This window comes from Macaca nemestrina, chromosome 11 (genome assembly GCF_043159975.1).
Source record: "Macaca nemestrina isolate mMacNem1 chromosome 11, mMacNem.hap1, whole genome shotgun sequence".
In the NCBI taxonomy this organism is placed as follows: domain Eukaryota; kingdom Metazoa; phylum Chordata; class Mammalia; order Primates; family Cercopithecidae; genus Macaca; species Macaca nemestrina.
In genome coordinates, this window is record NC_092135.1 from 112,116,288 (window position 1) to 112,133,469 (window position 17,182).

Genomic DNA, 17,182 nt, shown 5'->3' on the forward strand with positions numbered 1-17,182 from the left:
TTTGTTTTGGAATAAATGATGTGGTTTTTCTTCAACAGTGATATAATAATTCATCAATTAATTGGGGTTATTTGTATTGTCTTAGGAAGTAATCTATTTGCTCTAGATTTTCAAATTTATTGCCATAGTAATGCTTGTATTTTCTTTTTTTATATGCTATTCCTTCTATACATTTTATTTAATCTCCTCTATCATTCTAATGTATATATATATTTCACTTGATTAAAATAATTGGATTATCTATATTATTGGTTTTGTGGGTGTGTATGTGTATATATGTGTGTATATGTATATGTGTGTGTTGTGTCCATGTATGTGTCTGTGTCTGTGTACGTGATTGTGTGCTTGTGCATGCGTGTCTATGGGTTGATGTTTGTACATGTATATGTGTGGGTTTTTTTTAAAGCCATATAGCACAGCATAATGATTAAAACATTTTGTGGTTGGTAAGAGAGTATAGCTATTAACTTAATGCTCTAGTGCAGAATTCACCAAACTTTTTTTTATAAAATCCTAGTTTTGCAGGCCTATAATCTTTGTCTCAACAAATTAACTCTGCTATTGTAATACCGAAGCATTCATGAACAATATACAAATGGCACACTCTAGGGTCACTCTCTGTTCGAATCTTTTTCCTCTATCCCATGACTTTGCCCAACTAACTTACCTTTTCGTGTCTATATCTCATCTTAAACATCACCTCACCAGGAGCATTCTATGTTTCTCTACTGGATCATTATTATTTAAGGTGTGGTCTGTGCACCAGGAACATCCAAATCATCTTGGGGCTTATGAGAAATTCAAAATCTTGGGCTCCATGCAGTGGTGTGTTGGAGCTGGTTCACACTGATTTGTGAAAGCAGAATATGCACAACTCTTCCCAAATCAGAGTTCAGTGACATTGAGTTGGTAGCTTGAAATTGTCTACGGAGGGAATATTTACACCATGGCAGTTTGCAAATGCTACAAATGAGAGTGTTTTATTTCAGAAAACAAGAAAAACTTGTTTCTTGCACAGCATTGGCTTACCCCAGACCTACTGAATTGGAATCTGTATTTTAGTAAGATCTCTAGAGCATTTATATTAATATTCACATTAAAATTTGAGAAGCACTGCAGTGGATCATTTTTTCTCAAAGTATATGTTAGAATCACGGGGCATGCTAATTAAAATACAAATTCCTGAAACTCATGTGTACATAGACTCAGAACCCCTTTTCCTTTTTTTTTTTTTTTTTTTTTTGAGACGGAGTCTTGCTCAGTCACCCAGGCTAGAGTGCAATGGCACGATCTCAGCTCATTGCAACCTCCGCCTCCTGGGGTTCCCGCCATTCTCCTGCCTCAGTCTCCTGACCAGCTGGGACTACAGGCACCCACCATGACGCCCGGCTAATTTCTTTTGTATTTTTAGTAGAGATGGGGTTTCACCGTGTTAGCCAAGATGGTCTCGATCTCCTGACCTCGTGATCCGCCCGTCTCAGCCTCCCAAAGTGCTGGGATTGCAGACTCAGAACCTCTTTAAGTGGAGCCTCAAGAATCTTTTTTCTGTAAAAATATGCATTATAAACAAGCTTTCTGCCTGGTTCTTAGGCACCCTAAACTTTGACAATTACTGTTCTACAACATCTGTACCCAGGGTATGCTTTACGTTCTAATTCATAGTGGAGCAGAACTGCAGAATCATAAAGAATTATTCCCAGGCCTTTAGACCTAATCACAGAACACATACAGTTTATATGGCTGAATTTTAGAATTGTAATGGACTAATGACCCTTTTATGCCTTCATTTTCCTCCTTTTAGAACAGGAATGTATACAGTGGTTATCCTGTGCCTGCCCAACAATGTATATTTGGTAACATGGGGGTAGATATTTGTCTATTTTAATTTCACAGATCTACAGATGGAGAGGAATGGAATTTAAGGAGCTATACTTAAACTACGGCCCAGGTGCATCATCCACACCTGGATCTAATTTAGGTGACAGGTTTCTGGCCCGTCGGGCTGATGCCAACTGTGTGAGACTTGTGAGAGGACTTGGGGAGGGGCTGCATGTAGGAGGACTTCTTCAGGACTTTCTAAGTTCCCTCATTTGCTTAATGATGGTTTCAGAATCATCAGGGTTGGAGTGTGGGGAGGATGATGAGGTGGAAGTTGAAAGTTCTTAGCACATTGGAAATCTAGTTCAGCACTTTGTAAAGTAACCATATTTTCAAAGCCAACCCCCTTCGTGGCGTTTATCGAAGTCCCTACATTGCTGGGGATCTCCCATGTGAAATTCACCTCTTGACAATTGTGTCTTTCTCTGGCAGGTTGTTTTTTTATCTCTTTTCCCTAGCTCATCACATCTAGCAGAGAAAGCAGACACACACAGAAACCCCCTCCAGAAACCCTTCCTCCAGTTCAACTACTAACTCTTTCATATGCTCCACATGAAAGAAGAGCTTCAAATTCATCACACGTGTCTTTCATACATGGTGACTGGTGCTCTCTTTGGAATGTGGACTAGATTGTTGTCAGACTTAGCTCAAACTTTGGATTTAAATATGCTATTAGCTCTAGTACTGTATTTGACACTTAGTTAATTTTAAAGAAATGTTTTTTGAGTGAAGGAAAGCCACCCATTATAAAACTGAGAATATTTTATATTTCAGGGTTTTTCCTTTCTGAATACATATTTTCATCCTACTTTACCAATGATCTTAACAATTAATGTATTATAGAAAAAAATGAAAACTTGTATTGCCTTCATAATTTGGGAAGTAAACACTATCACATAAAATATAGATCCTTAATGTGTGTAAAGTTTCAGTTATGCAAGATGAAAAAGTTGGAGATTTGTTGTACAACATTGTATTTTTGGTAAATAATATACAGCAGAGTTAAACATTTGTTAAGACAGTACATCTCTTGTGCTTTTCAACCACAATAAAATATTTATAACCCCTCAGAAACCTCGAAAAAATGACTGTTTCCACAGGGGGAAAAAAAACTAATAAAAATAATAATAGTATATATATCCTAAAGCAGGCAGTAAAGTGAATAATAATGTAAAGCAATTTTCTGAATTTGGGAAAATTGAATTATAGAATGTAATGGTGAGAATAATTAATTGAATATATAACAGAAAAATGTATTTAAGTTTAGACTGTATTTGCTCTGAGATTTGATTCTTACTCCCTTTGGCTTACCAGGAGCAAGTGAGATTGACTCTGAACTTTAATATTTGTTTATATTAGTATATTAGTGTTTCCCTCTGACCATTATACTATATTTCATTTGCATTATTTCCAGTGAATTTTATGATGCTGGTAGTTTTACACACAGAGGTTGGTTTTGCATGCAAAAAAATGTAGAATTTTTTTCAAGGAAAATATAATTCGGCCAAGTACTTTGGTTCATTCGATGCTGCCTGTTTTACTCTGTTCCACCCAATCACTGTGTTGGATATATTGTGACAAAGGCTCATTTTCATCAAAAGAAATCCCTGGAGGGTTTGCTACTTCAATGAAATGAAATTCATTAAATATAGTCTAATGTAAGGTGATTGGAATATATATATTGCAATACACATATGTATATAATTGCATTTTAGTCCATTCTTATGCTGCTGGGAGCATTTTTTTAAACCCTCACTTCTAAATGAAGAACCCTGCATGAAAGCTTTTTCTCTTTCTGAAAAACAGCTGGTTTCTTCAGCAATTCAACCTAGAACAAAGAAATAAAAAATACTACGTGCTAAAGCAGATCCACAGTAAAAATTTTGTAGAGGCAAGGCAAAGTAACATTAATAAATGAAGCTAATTAGACTTGATTTGCATATTTAACTCATCTTAATTACACAACGATTCAGCAAACATTTTAAAAGCTGCAATCAATCTTTCACAGACATGGTTAGTTATTTACATGAAATAACAAAAACTAGGAGCTTTGTTAATGATTACTCTGTTTCTAATTTATATGCCAGTGAGATCATTTCAGTAAGAATAATGGAATATATTTTTTAACAACCTGTAAACCCATAAGGTTAAAATTCCAAAGAATTTTTTCACAAATATGTTTTTAAGAATTTCCGGAATATATGAAATGTTATATAAATTGTTCTATTGTATTAAAATGGTTTACCTTGTTCAAATAAAAAAAGATCTTATAAAATTCTTTTGACATTAATTTTTAAGCTTGAAAACTAAGGTACTAGCTGTAATAGAGACAAGCAGCATCTAGTAGGTGATGAGTAGGAGAATTTTTTTCTCGCAGTTGGCATAAACTTTAATTCTGTTCACTCTTGGATACAATTTGCTTTCTCATCTTTAATAGTACTTTTGACTGGTCACAGAATTTGAAATTAAATAGGGGGCACAATGGCATAATATAATTTATCTTTTTATCTTCAATGTTTTATTTAGAGAAGTTATTTTGTAAAAATATACACAAGAATGCTGCCTCTGTGTTGTGATGTGAGGGGCTGGCAGATGCACTCAGAGTGGCTAAGTACAGAAGGTTCTGTGGACAGGAACGCAACAGTGCACAAAACTTTATGCTGTGCAGCTGTCAGATGGTTGTGGCATTCCATTATTAGGGCTCCATTTCTTAGAGTTTTTCTCCATGAGGGTCCTTTTATAACATCAAAAATCCTGGCCCTTTTGCTTGAATTACCTTGAAAAGGTGGAGGTCATGTGGTTAGGAAAGGAAAGCTGGTGAAGGGTGCATTTACCAAACTTGCAATGTGTGTGTGTGTGTGTGTATGTGTGTGCATTAATTTAAAAATATGTATTAAATGCTTCCCACGTGCTAATTCATCGTTGTGGTTATAATTATGAAGTGATAAAGACAGTGCACTAAACGTCATCTCTGCTATCATAGAGCTTGCAATCTGCATATTATGACTATGTAACTGTTAACATTTATTGAGTACTTACTTTGTCCCTGGCAGCAATCAAAGAACTTCACACCAATTAATTTGTTAAATCCTCAGAATGGCACTATCATGTAGATACTATATTATTTATATTTTACAGATGAGAAAACTGAGGCTTAGAGTGTTCCAAGGACACAGTAGGCAGCAAAGCCCAAATTCAGACCCAAGTAGTTTCACTTCAGACACTGCGCTTTTAATCATTACATTATATGCTTGTATAATATCCAAGTCTGTTTAGATATATATTCAAATATGTAAAATATACAACTTTTCATTTTGAGACTGCATATAAGCCCAAAATAAATTCATGCAATGTATGTACAATACAATAAATAGTATAAAATAATGTCACAGTTTACCTTTTGCAGCCGGTTCATGCTCCAATGGCTATTGTATTGCTAAGACATTTTATGAGTAGTGAAATAAAGATATCTGTAGCTCTTTGCAAGGGGTTGAATTGTGTCCCCTTAAATCTATATGTTGATGTCTTAATCCACAGTATCTTGGAAGGTGACTGTATTTGGAGATAAGGTCTATAAAGAGATAATTAAAGTTAAATGAAGTCACCGAATCCAATATGACTGGTGTCCTCATAAAGAGATTAGGACACAGATAGACCCAGGTGAAAGGCTATATGAACATACAGGGACATGACAGCCATCTACAAACCAAGCGGAAAGACTCATAATGAAACCAAGCCTGCCTAAACCTTGAACTTGGACTTCTAGCCTCTACAACTGTGAGGGAATAAATCCCTTTCATTTAAGTCACCCAGTCTGTGGCACTTTGTTATGGTAACTTTAGCAAACTAGTATAAATTGTGTCTAAGGATGAGAACACCACTCAATATCTGAAACCAAAAAGTTGAATGGATAATACATTTAAGTGTGAAAGAGTTATACTGGTCAGAGCTACCCACTGAGCAAATCCAATTGCTGATTTTATTTCCAGTTTTTGTGAAGAGTTTACTTTGGATTGTATTGGTTACAGAGGCAGGAGTTGGTTGAAGTCAGTCTTAGAAAAGTAGCTTGTGTTGGTCAATGAGACTTGTTTTTTGCCAGTTACAGAAGTAGAATAAAGTTGATAATAGTGTTAGAAACGTGTTCACTGTAGTGCATCCTGAGCCAGTTGGCTGACTTTCAAGTCGCATCTGTTGCTATTTGGCTTTTACAGGAATGTTCACTGAAGTTAGTTGTCATTGATCAGTTAGATAGGTTTAAAATCCGCTCTGATTGTTTACTTGTAAGCAGGGCTATAGCACTGTTGCTAATTGATTAGATGAGTTTATAACTAGTTCTGGTGTTTGTGACCATGGATGGAGAACACTGAGTCTTTTCCTGGGAGAGTGGTGACTTTTAAAATTCTCAGCAGCGAACAAAAATTAATAAGTATAACAAGGAATAGAGAAAAAGCTACAGATTAATCTATAAATAATACTATCTCTTACTTGCATAGGCATTATGTTAATTGCTTTACATAAATTTCTCCCACTGTAAATGGAGATTTAAAATATTTCCAAGTTCCTATGGTAGAGATTAAAAGAATTGCCATATGCAAAGTATTTAGTATAGTGTTTATGCAAATAAGAGATAGTATCAATAGTTTTCCAATAAGCTGAGTTTTAAACTTTGCAACTTCACTCAAATATCACATTCTTAACCACCACAATAATAATAAAATGCATATATATTATGGTTTCATCTATATGAACTGAGGTAGACACACGAGACAGTGAGGAAAGGTGATTGTATATATATGGACTAGTTCATGAAATATACAACAAACATGATTTATGGTAGTTGCCTCTGGAGGTGGCCTAAAATGGGAGACTAACTTTTCATTGAATAGTGTTTTGTAATATTTGACTTTACAACCATATTTGTATATTTCCTTTCTCAATAAAATATAGTTAATAAAAATTGTAGGGATGTTTTTAGTAAGAAGGACATGAGGGAATGTTTTGGAATACCAGAAACATTTCATATCGCAATCTGAATAAAAAATTACACAGATATATGCACAGATAAAAATGTATTGAGGTAAGCCCCTAAGATTTGTGCATTTTAGTGTATGTAAATTATATGTAACTGATATGCTTAGGCTCTGTGTCTCCATCCAAATCTCTCAAATTGCAATCCTCATAATCCCCATGTGTTGAGGGGAGGTGATTGGATTGTGGGGGCAGTGTCCCCCATGCTGTTCTCATGATTGTGAGTTCTCACGAGATTTGATGGTTTTATAAGCATCTGGCATTTTTCCTGCTTGCACTTCTCTCTTGCCTGCTGCCATGTAAGACATGCCTGCTTCCGCTTCTGCCATGATTATAAGTTTCCTGGGGCTTCCACGGGAACTGAACTGGGAGTCAATTAAACCTCTTTTGTTTATAAATTACCCAGTCTCAGGTATTGCTTTATAGCAGTGTGAAAATGGACTAATAAAATCACTAATATAAAAATTGATTTAACATATCAAAAAGGCAGTTTTTTTTGTTTTCTCTGACATTTAGTTTATATTGTTTAACTTTTAGGTTCAGGAGTACATGTGCAGGTTTATTATATAGGTAAATTGCATGTCATGGGGATTTGGTGTACAGATGATTTCAAGACCCATGTAATAAACATAGTACCTGATAAGTAGTTTTTCAATACTCATCCTTCTCCCACCTTCCACCCTCATGTGGGCCCCGATGTCTCTTGTTCCCTTCTTTGGGTCTATGTGTACTCAATGTTTAGCTCCCACTTAAATACCAAAACATGTGGTATTTCGTTTTCTGTTCCTTGTTGCTATGTTAGTTCACGTAAGATAATGACCTCCAAGTCTATTCATGGACCTGCAAAGGACATGATCTCGTTCTTTCTTATGCCTGAATAGTATTAATGGTGTATATATAGCAGTTTTATTCTTCATCCAGTCTACCATTGATGGGAATTTAGACTGATTTCATGTCATTGCTATTATTAATAGTGCTGCAGTGAACATATGTGTGCATGTGTCTTTATGGTAGAAAGGCATTTTAAAATCTAGCCTTGGAGAAAAATAAATGCGTCAAGTGGACTCACTTCATATTTTTGTCTTAAATTGTTTTCAAAAGCATATGAAATTCATTGATTAAGTAAGTCATTACAATGAGAAAGGACATTTGTAAGCATTAGCACTTTAATGATTTTAGTGATGATGTGCTTGGCTACTTATTTTATGATTTAATTTTGGTCTATTTTTTAAGAGTTTTTAAAGGTTTTTTGGTCTTAAATATGACTTTTGATAAGTATTATTTAATTTTTTTCAAATTTTCACATGACACTATTGGCACTTAAAAGACTTTTACTATTTTGAGGGAACAAGAGTAATCTTTATACATAGGGTTCATGGTCAGTCAGGCTAGGCTAGCTTGTGTTACGGTAACAAACAACCTCCAAATCTCACAACATGTGTATCTTGCTTCAGTTCTGTGTCCTTCATGGGTTGGAAGGTAGGTGTGAGGGGATTCCTGCTCATCTTCCCGGGGATCCAGGCAGATCTCTCAGCCATGACTTTGAAGGTTGGTTGTTTTTGCCAGGGGCAAAAGGGACTCCTGGAGGGCATTTGCACCTATCGTTAACTGCTGAAAATGTGGAGTTGGGGAGAACCCCAGAGGAGTATTCCACGTCATTTCCACTTACCACTCTTAAGCCAGAGCTCATTGCATGGTCTCTCATAAGGCCATGGAGGGTTAGGAAGTGCACATCTACCCAGAAAGGCGGAATATTGGACAGATTTGGCAAATGGCCTCACTCACTCCATCTTCTTGCACATAAAGGGCTAAGGGACTTTGGAATCAGACAAAACTGGGTTAGTGTCACGGCTCTGGCACTTTTTATTTGTGGATTAAATGCCACTGTTTTCATCTCTAGAATATGAATTACAATCGCACTTATCTCCTAGCATTGCTGTGAGGATTAAATATGATAACAACTATCAAACACTTAGTATAATGCTTTAGGTATGTAATACACACTCAATGAATGTAAAGCTGCATCCTCCACCAGGAATCACCATTTCCCTGTAGTTGTTTAAAATGTTAATAGGCAATGGAAAAGTCAATGGGTGAATATGCTCCTGGGTTAGAGCTACAATGAAGCAAAGGTGTTGGGGAATAAGACAGTGCACGCATTTCGTGTCATGACTGATCAGGATGAAAATAAATATTGAGAAGACTAAGTTATTTGTCCAATAATAAAGCATATCTGGTGGGGTATTTTTTGGGTTTTTTTTTTTTTTTGCAATTTCATTTATAATTTCCATGTAATTATGCTTACTTTTTCATTCAATAAGTTTATCGTATCTTACCAGAGCTGTCTTAGGCCTTGGGGATGATAAGATGAAGGAGATGAGTTTCTCTTGTGGAGCGTAATTCTAGAGGCAGGAGACGACAATAAACAGGGAGAAAAATTCATGAAATAATTTTGTTAACAAGGACTGATATGAAGGAAACAAAATGGGGTGACCCATTTGTCAAGTATTGGCATCTGGGAATATAGTTGAACCCTGAAATATCAAGGATGTGACACAGTGGAAGCTCAGTTCTCATTCATGGACTACCCAATTGTAAGGTCCCGAATGTCGGCTTTTCTCCTTGTGGTGGTTGAGAAACCCAGGTTCCTTCCAGTTTATTTATGCTGCCTCATCATCTAGAGCCCTTCTGCATACAGCCGGCGAAGAAGGGAAAATAAGGAGTTTGGCAGATTATGGGGGATATTTTTTAAGGGCCAGGCCTGTGTTGGACTTACTTCACAACTGTCTGTGTTAGCAATGGAAGAGATCCAAGTTACCCTGAGGTACCAACGGCGAATCCATAGGTGTCTGGAGCAACTTCAGCCTTTGCCTCCTCAGAAGAAAGAATTCGACTGAGGGGCATAAAGCAGAAAAAGAGACTGAGGCAAGTTCCAGAGCAGGATTAGGATTTTATTTTAAAAGGCTTTAGAACAGGAAAGAAAGGAAAATTCGTTTGGAAGAGACGCAGGCGGCTTCCTGAAGGATCAAGGAAGAAAAGAGAGCAAAAAAGGGAGGACTTTAACCTTGATGCTAGGACTTTATCGGCTTACCTCTTTCCCATGATTCTTCTCGTAGGGTGGGCTTCCCGCATGCGCAGTGCTTTCCTTACCCTTTGGAATTGAGCACAGGCATGCAGTGTGTTTAGGGAGGTATATGCATGCCTGTCTGAGGCTTTTTCCTTTCTCCAGTGGTGTGTGCCCCCAGAATGTCATACTTCACCGTTTTGTCTCTTAACACACATGCCCAAGAAACTACTTCTCCCTGGGGCCTGCATTCAATGAGCACTTTAATGTTAACAAGTGTGGACCATCAGGAGATTGTCTCTCTCTCTGGCTAATAGGTTAAATATCATTTTTAGAGAGGCAATATCACAGAACCATCACCCAACATTTCTAGTGGGTGATGGGAGAGGCTTCTCCTGCCCAGCTCCTGCCTAACTACCTATGGCACCTGCATTTCACTGAGCAGAACTCAGTCACATGGCCACACCTGACCTCTAGTCTGGCTGTGTGCCCAAGAGGAAAAATAAAAGCGTTTCATGAAACAGTTTCTGCTCCTCTAATCACTGGTTGTAAGAGAGAGGTCAGGAAATTAGATCTCAGACAGCATGAAAAAGGTTGTGTTTGAATTGAAAGCAGCATGGGAAGGATAAGGACATGTGTATATCTAGATGAGAACATCTGCAAGAGAGGAAACAGAAAGCACAAAGGTGGGAGCATTCCGGGCCATTAGCAAACAGGAAGGCCAGTGTTACAGCTGTATGTTCTTGTATCTATCTGTACTTAGTTATCCTGACAGTACAAAGGAGGTTTCTGGATGAGATATCAAACCATTTACTCACAGAGAAGACTGTTTATTTTCTATTCCTCAATTCCTTATGTGGGGGGCAGCAGGGCTGGGTGAGAACCGGGTATACCTTGTGGGTCCAGGAGGAAAGGGGTTATGGACCACTAGAAAGGAAACCACAAACCACGAAATTCAATTTTCCTTCTTCCCTCTGGGGAGTGGGGGTTGGAGGGAGAGAGGGAAACAGAGAGAGAGAGAGAGAACAGTAAAGAAACCTTTGCACTGAAATCTAAACAAATCTTCCCAAAATGAAGGAAAGCAACTGGGCTTGCAACCCTTGGATGTGAAGGAATGCCTCAGGGTGAGATGTCCCTGTATCTCTCCAAGGGTCTCTATCTTTAGGGTTGCTACTCAGTCATTCTTTAACTCCGGAGCCAAAACTCTGCTTAGAAAGCCCTGACCATCGGGTTACTCACAAAGGGAAGCCCATCAGACTAACAGCAGATCTCTCAGCAGAAACTCTACAAGCCAGAAGAGAGTGGGGGCCAATATTCAACATTCTTAAAGAAAAGAATTTTCAACCCAGAATTTCATATCCAGCCAAACTAAGTTTCATAAGTGAAGGAGAAATAAAATCCTTTACAGATAAGCAAATGCTTAGAGATTTTGTCACCACTAGGCCTGCCTTACAAGAGACCCTGAAGGAAGCACTCAACATGGAAAGGAACAACCGGTACCAGCCATTGCAAAAACATGCCAAAATGTAAAGACCATTGAGGCTAGGAAGAAACTGCCTCAACTAACGAGCAAAATAACTAGTTAATATCATAATGGCAGGATCAAGTTCACACATAACAATATTAACCTTAAATGTAAATGGACTAAATGCTCCAATTAAAAGACACAGACTGGCAAACTGGATAGAGTCAAGACCCATCAGTCTGCTGTATTCAGGAGACCCATCTCACATGCAGAGACATACATAGGCTCAAAATAAAGGGATGGAGGAAGATTTACCAAGCAAATGGGGAACAAAAAAAAGCAGGGGTTGCAATACTAGTCTCTGATAAAATAGACTTTAAACCATCAAAGATCAAAAGAGACAAAGAAGGCCATTACATAATGGTAAAGGGATCAATTCAACAGGAAGAGCTAACTATCCTAAATATATATGCACCCAATACAGGAGCACCCAGATTCATAAAGCAAGTCCTTAGAGACTTACAAAGAGACTTAGACTCCCAAACAATAATAATGGGAGACTTCAACACTCCACTATCAACATTAGACAGATCAACGAGACAGAAAGTTAACAAGGATATCCAGGAATTGAACTCATCTCTGCAGCAAGCAGACCTAATAGACATCTATAGAACTCTCCACCCCAAATCAAAAGAATATACATTCTTCTCAGCACCACATCGCACTTATTCCAAAATTGACCACATAATTGGAAGTAAAGCACTCCTCAGCAAATGTACAAGAACAGAAATTATAACAAACTGTCTCTCAGACCACAGTGCAATCAAACAAGAACTCAGGACTAAGAAACTCAATCAAAACCGCTCAACTACATGGAAACTGAACAACCTGCTCCTGAATGACTACTGGGTACATAACGAAATGAAGGCAGAAATAAAGATGTTCTTTGAAACCAATGAGAACAAAGATACAACATACCAGAATCTCTGGGACACATTTAAAGCAGTGTGTAGAGGGAAATTTATAGCACTAAATGCCCACAAGAGAAAGCAGGAAAGATCTAAAATTGACACTCTAACATCACAATTAAAAGAACTAGAGAAGCAAGAGCAAACACATTCAAAAGCTAGCAGAAGGCAAGAAATAACTAAGATCAGAGCAGAACTGAAGGAGATAGAGACACAAAAAACCCTCCAAAAAATCAATGAATCCAGGAGTTGGTTTTTTGAAAAGATCAACAAAATTGACAGACCATTAGCAAGACTAATAAAGAGGAAAAGAGAGAAGAATCAAATAGACGCAATAAAAAATGATAAAGGGGTATCACCACTGACCCCACAGAAATACAAACTACCATCAGAGAATACTATAAACACCTCTACGCAAATAAACTGGAAAATCTAGAAGAAATGGATAATTTCCTGGACACTTACACTCTTCCAAGACTAAACCAGGAAGAAGTTGAATCCCTGAATAGACCAATAGCAGGCTCTGAAATTGAGGCAATAATTATTAGCCTACCAACGAAAAAAAGTCCAGGACCAGATGGATTCACAGCTGAATTCTACCAGAGGTACAAGGAGGAGCTGGTACCATTCCTTCTGAAATTATTCCAATCAATAGAAAAAGAGGGAATCCTCCCTAACTCATTTTATGAGGCCAACATCATCCTGATACCAAAGCCTGGCAGGGACACAACAAAAAAAGAGAATTTTAGACCAATATCCCTGATGAACATCGATGCAAAAATCCTCAATAAAATACTGGAAAACTGGATTCAGCAGCACATCAAAAAGCTTATCCACCATGATCAAGTGGGCTTCATCCCTGGGATGCAAGGCTGGTTCAACATTCGCAAATCAATAAACATAATCCAGCATATAAACAGCACCAAAGACAAGAACCACATGATTATCTCAATAGATGCAGAAAAGGCTTTTGACAAAATTCAACAGCCCTTCATGCTAAAAACGCTCAATAAATTTGGTATTGATGGAACGTACCTCAAAATAATAAGAGCTATTTATGACAAACCCACAGCCAATAATATCATACTGAATGGGCAAAAACTGGAAAAATTCCCTTTGAAAACTGGCACAAGACAGGGATGCCCTCTCTCACCACTCCTATTCAACATAGTGTTGGAAGTTCTGGCTAGAGCAATCAGGCAAGAGAAAGAAATCAAGGGTATTCAGTTAGGAAAAGAAGTCAAATTGTCCCTGTTTGCAGATGACATGATTGTATATTTAGTAAACCCCATTGTCTCAGCCCAAAATCTCCTTAAGCTGATAAGCAACTTCAGCAAAGTCTCAGGACACAAAATTAATGTGCAAAAATCACAAGCATTCTTATACACCAGTAACAGACAAACAGTTAGCCAAATCGTGAATGAACTTCCATTCCCAATCGCTTCAAAGAGAATAAAACATCTAGGAATCCAACTTACAAGGGATGTAAAGGACCTCTTCAAGGAGAACTACAAACCACTGCTCAGTGAAATAAAAGAGGACACAAACAAATGGAAGAACATACCATGCTCATGGATAGGAAGAATCAATATTGTGAAAATGGCCATACTGCCCAAGGTTATTTATAGATTCAATGCCGTCCCCATCAAGCTGCCAAAGAGTTTCTTCACAGAATTGGAAAAAACTGCTTTAAAGTTCATATGGAACCAAAAAAGAGCCCGCATCTCCAAGACAATCCTAAGTCAAAAGAACAAAGCTGGAGGCATCATGCTACCTGACTTCAAACTATACTACAAGGCTACAGTAACCAAAACAGCATGGTACTGGTACCAAAACAGAGATATAGACCAATGGAACAGAACAGAGTCCTCAGAAATAATACCACACATCTACAGCCATCTGATCTTTGACAAACCTGAGAGAAACAAGAAATGGGGAAAGGATTCCCTATTTAATAAATGGTGCTGGGAAAATTGGCTAGCCATAAGTAGAAAGCTGAAACTGGATCCTTTCCTTACTCCTTATACGAAAATTAATTCAAGATGGATTAGAGACTTAAATGTTAGACCTAATACCATAAAAATCCTAGAAGAAACCCTAGGTAGTACCATTCAGGACATAGGCATGGGCAAAGACTTCATGTCTAAAACACCAAAAGCAACAGCAGCAAAAGCCAAAATTGACAAATGGGATCTAATTAAACTAAAGAGCTTCTGCACAGCAAAGGAAACTACCATCAGAGTGAACAGGCAACCTACAGAATGGGAGAAAATTTTTGCAATCTACTCATCTGACAAAGGGCTAATATCCAGAACCTACAAAGAACTCAAACAAATTTACAAGAAAAAAACAAACAACCCCATCAAAAAGTGGGCAAAGGATATGAACAGACATTTCTCAAAAGAAGACATTCAGACAGCCAACAGACACATGAAAAAATGCTCATCATCACTGGCCATCAGAGAAAGGCAAATCAAAACCACAATGAGATACCATCTCACACCAGTTAGAATGGCGATCATTAAAAAGTCAGGAAACAACAGGTGCTGGACAGGATGTGGAGAAATAGGAACACTTTTACACTGTTGGTGGGATTGTAAACTAGTTCAACCATTATGGAAAACAGTATGGCGATTCCTCAAGGATCTAAAACTAGATGTACCATATGACCCAGCCATCCCATTACTGGGTATATACCCAAAGGATTATAAATCATGCTGCTATAAAGACACATGCACACGTATGTTTATTGCGGCACTATTCACAATAGCAAAGACTTGGAATCAACCCAAATGTCCATCAGTGACAGACTGGATTAAGCAAATGTGGCACATATACACCATGGAATACTATGCAGGCATCAAAAAGGATGAGTTTGTGTCCTTTGTAGGGACATGGATGCAGCTGGAAACCATCATTCTTAGCAAACTATCACAAGAACAGAAAACCAAACACCGCATGTTCTCACTCATAGGTGAGAACTGAACAATGAGATAACTTGGACTCGGGAAGGGGAACATCACACACCGGGGCCTATCATGGGGAGGCGGCGGGGGAGGGATTGCACTGGGAGTTATACCTGATGTAAATGACGAGTTGATGGGTGCTGACGAGTTGATGGGTGCAGCACAGCAACATGGCACAAGTATACATATGTAACAAACCTGCACGTTATGCACATGTACCCTAGAACTTAAAGTATAATAATAATAATAAATAAATAATAAGAAAGCCCTGACCATGAAGAAATATGAAACTATTTGAGGAACACAGTGAAAGAGAAGGAAGAGTGGTGAAGGATGAGGTCAGATACAGAGACAAGAGCCAAACAATATAGGGCATTAGGACATAGGCAAAGAGTTTGTAATTTTTTTAGTGCAATGATAATTTCTTGGTTAGCTGTATGCAGGAGCATGACATGGTCTGATTCAGCTTTTGTTGGTTGCTCTAGTGGCGGTGAAAGGGATGACTGGTAGTGGGGTGGTATGGAAGAGGGAGGCTCCTGCCACAGTCAGGGTCTGTAGGATGATAGCCCGCCCCCAGAGTGGTGATAGTGGCAAGGGACGAAGCTGAGCAGAGTAGGGCTATATTTTGTAGAAAGACTTGTTGTAGTAGATAAGGGTTGGGGCTGGAGTGGGGAAAGAAAGAGAGGTATTCTGATTCCCAGGTTTTTGGTTGCCTTTGTTTGTTTAAGCAGCTGGTGATGCCATTTATATGTATAAAGATTTCATGAAGATCAAAATAGACAGTTGGGAAGTCGTAAATCAACAAGTCTTCTTTTGCTTATTATGTCTGACATGCTGCATCAGACAGGTCACCAGCAAGAAAGAGGGGACTCACAGAGTAAGCTCAAGTTTAATGTTTACAGAGGTATGGGTGCCATTAAGGGAGCTATCACAGCAGCCAGGGACTCCCAACAATTGGAAATCATCACTGCCCAGTACCACTAGGTCTGAAAGGGGAGGGGAAGGAAAGCATTATTGGATGCAGTGTGCAAGTGGCCATGAGAAAGGATACAGGAGCTGTGGAATTTGGTAGAGAATAGGGCCACTGACATATCACAGCTGAACAGGAGGTAGCAGAAGTGGCAGTTTATCCATTCTCTCTCTCTTTCTGCTCGTCCATATCCTACAGGTGCTTCTGTCTGGTGGAACCCAACCAGACCCAGAGGTCCTAAGAACCTAGGCAATGTAGTCAGTAGAGAGCCTGGCATAGGGCAGGGCAGAGACATGTGGAGAATGAATCTAAGGGCAACAGAAAAAACAGCACCCATGTCCCCAAGAGCACTTTAAGAAGGCAAATAGACATTCAAAGTTGGAGTGCAGTGGAGAAGTAAGGGCAGAGATGTCAACTGGAAAATATTCAGCATTTCAGTAGTATATGACAAATATTAAGAGCCAATATTTTTCAAGCCCTTACTCTGTGCTAGGCAACATACCAACATTTCTTGTGCATTATTATCTCAGTTAATTCTCCTAATGAAGCTATAGGTTAAATGCCATTATCTTATTGTACATATCAGGCAACTGAAGCCCAGTACAGTGAAGCAATTTGTTTAAGGTCACACAGCTATTAGGTGGCAGATCCAATAATTAAGTCAGCCATTTCTACCCCCAGGGCCAGTGATAGAGATCATTACTACACACAGCTTCTCTGTCTGAGAGCATCAAATGTTGGAACAATGCATATTGGGTCACATGATTTTTTTTTTTTTGTAAATTCCTTTCTTTTTTATTTTTTCTCCTTTTGAAAGAAAACATTTCTGACAAGAATTCATCA

The 17,182-nt window shown here is 38.2% G+C and overlaps 1 protein-coding gene and 1 long non-coding RNA gene across 7 annotated transcripts in view; one reads left to right on the forward strand and one right to left on the reverse strand.

Moving 5' to 3' along the window:
- Positions 1-17,182, forward strand: part of LOC105481157 (sperm associated antigen 16) — a 1,164,883-nt gene that overhangs the window by 838,649 nt on the left and 309,052 nt on the right. The gene's annotated exons all lie outside the window — the stretch shown is intronic.
- LOC105481156 (uncharacterized) overlaps positions 1-17,182 on the reverse strand; it is a 46,497-nt gene that overhangs the window by 8,281 nt on the left and 21,034 nt on the right. For all 4 annotated transcript variants that reach the window (XR_011610012.1, XR_011610013.1, XR_986800.3 and 1 more), the window contains 2 exons: positions 9,243-9,308; positions 5,276-5,449 (listed from right to left, as the gene is read on the reverse strand). This is a non-coding gene — a long non-coding RNA (uncharacterized lncRNA). The remainder of the gene's footprint in view (positions 1-5,275; positions 5,450-9,242; positions 9,309-17,182) is intronic.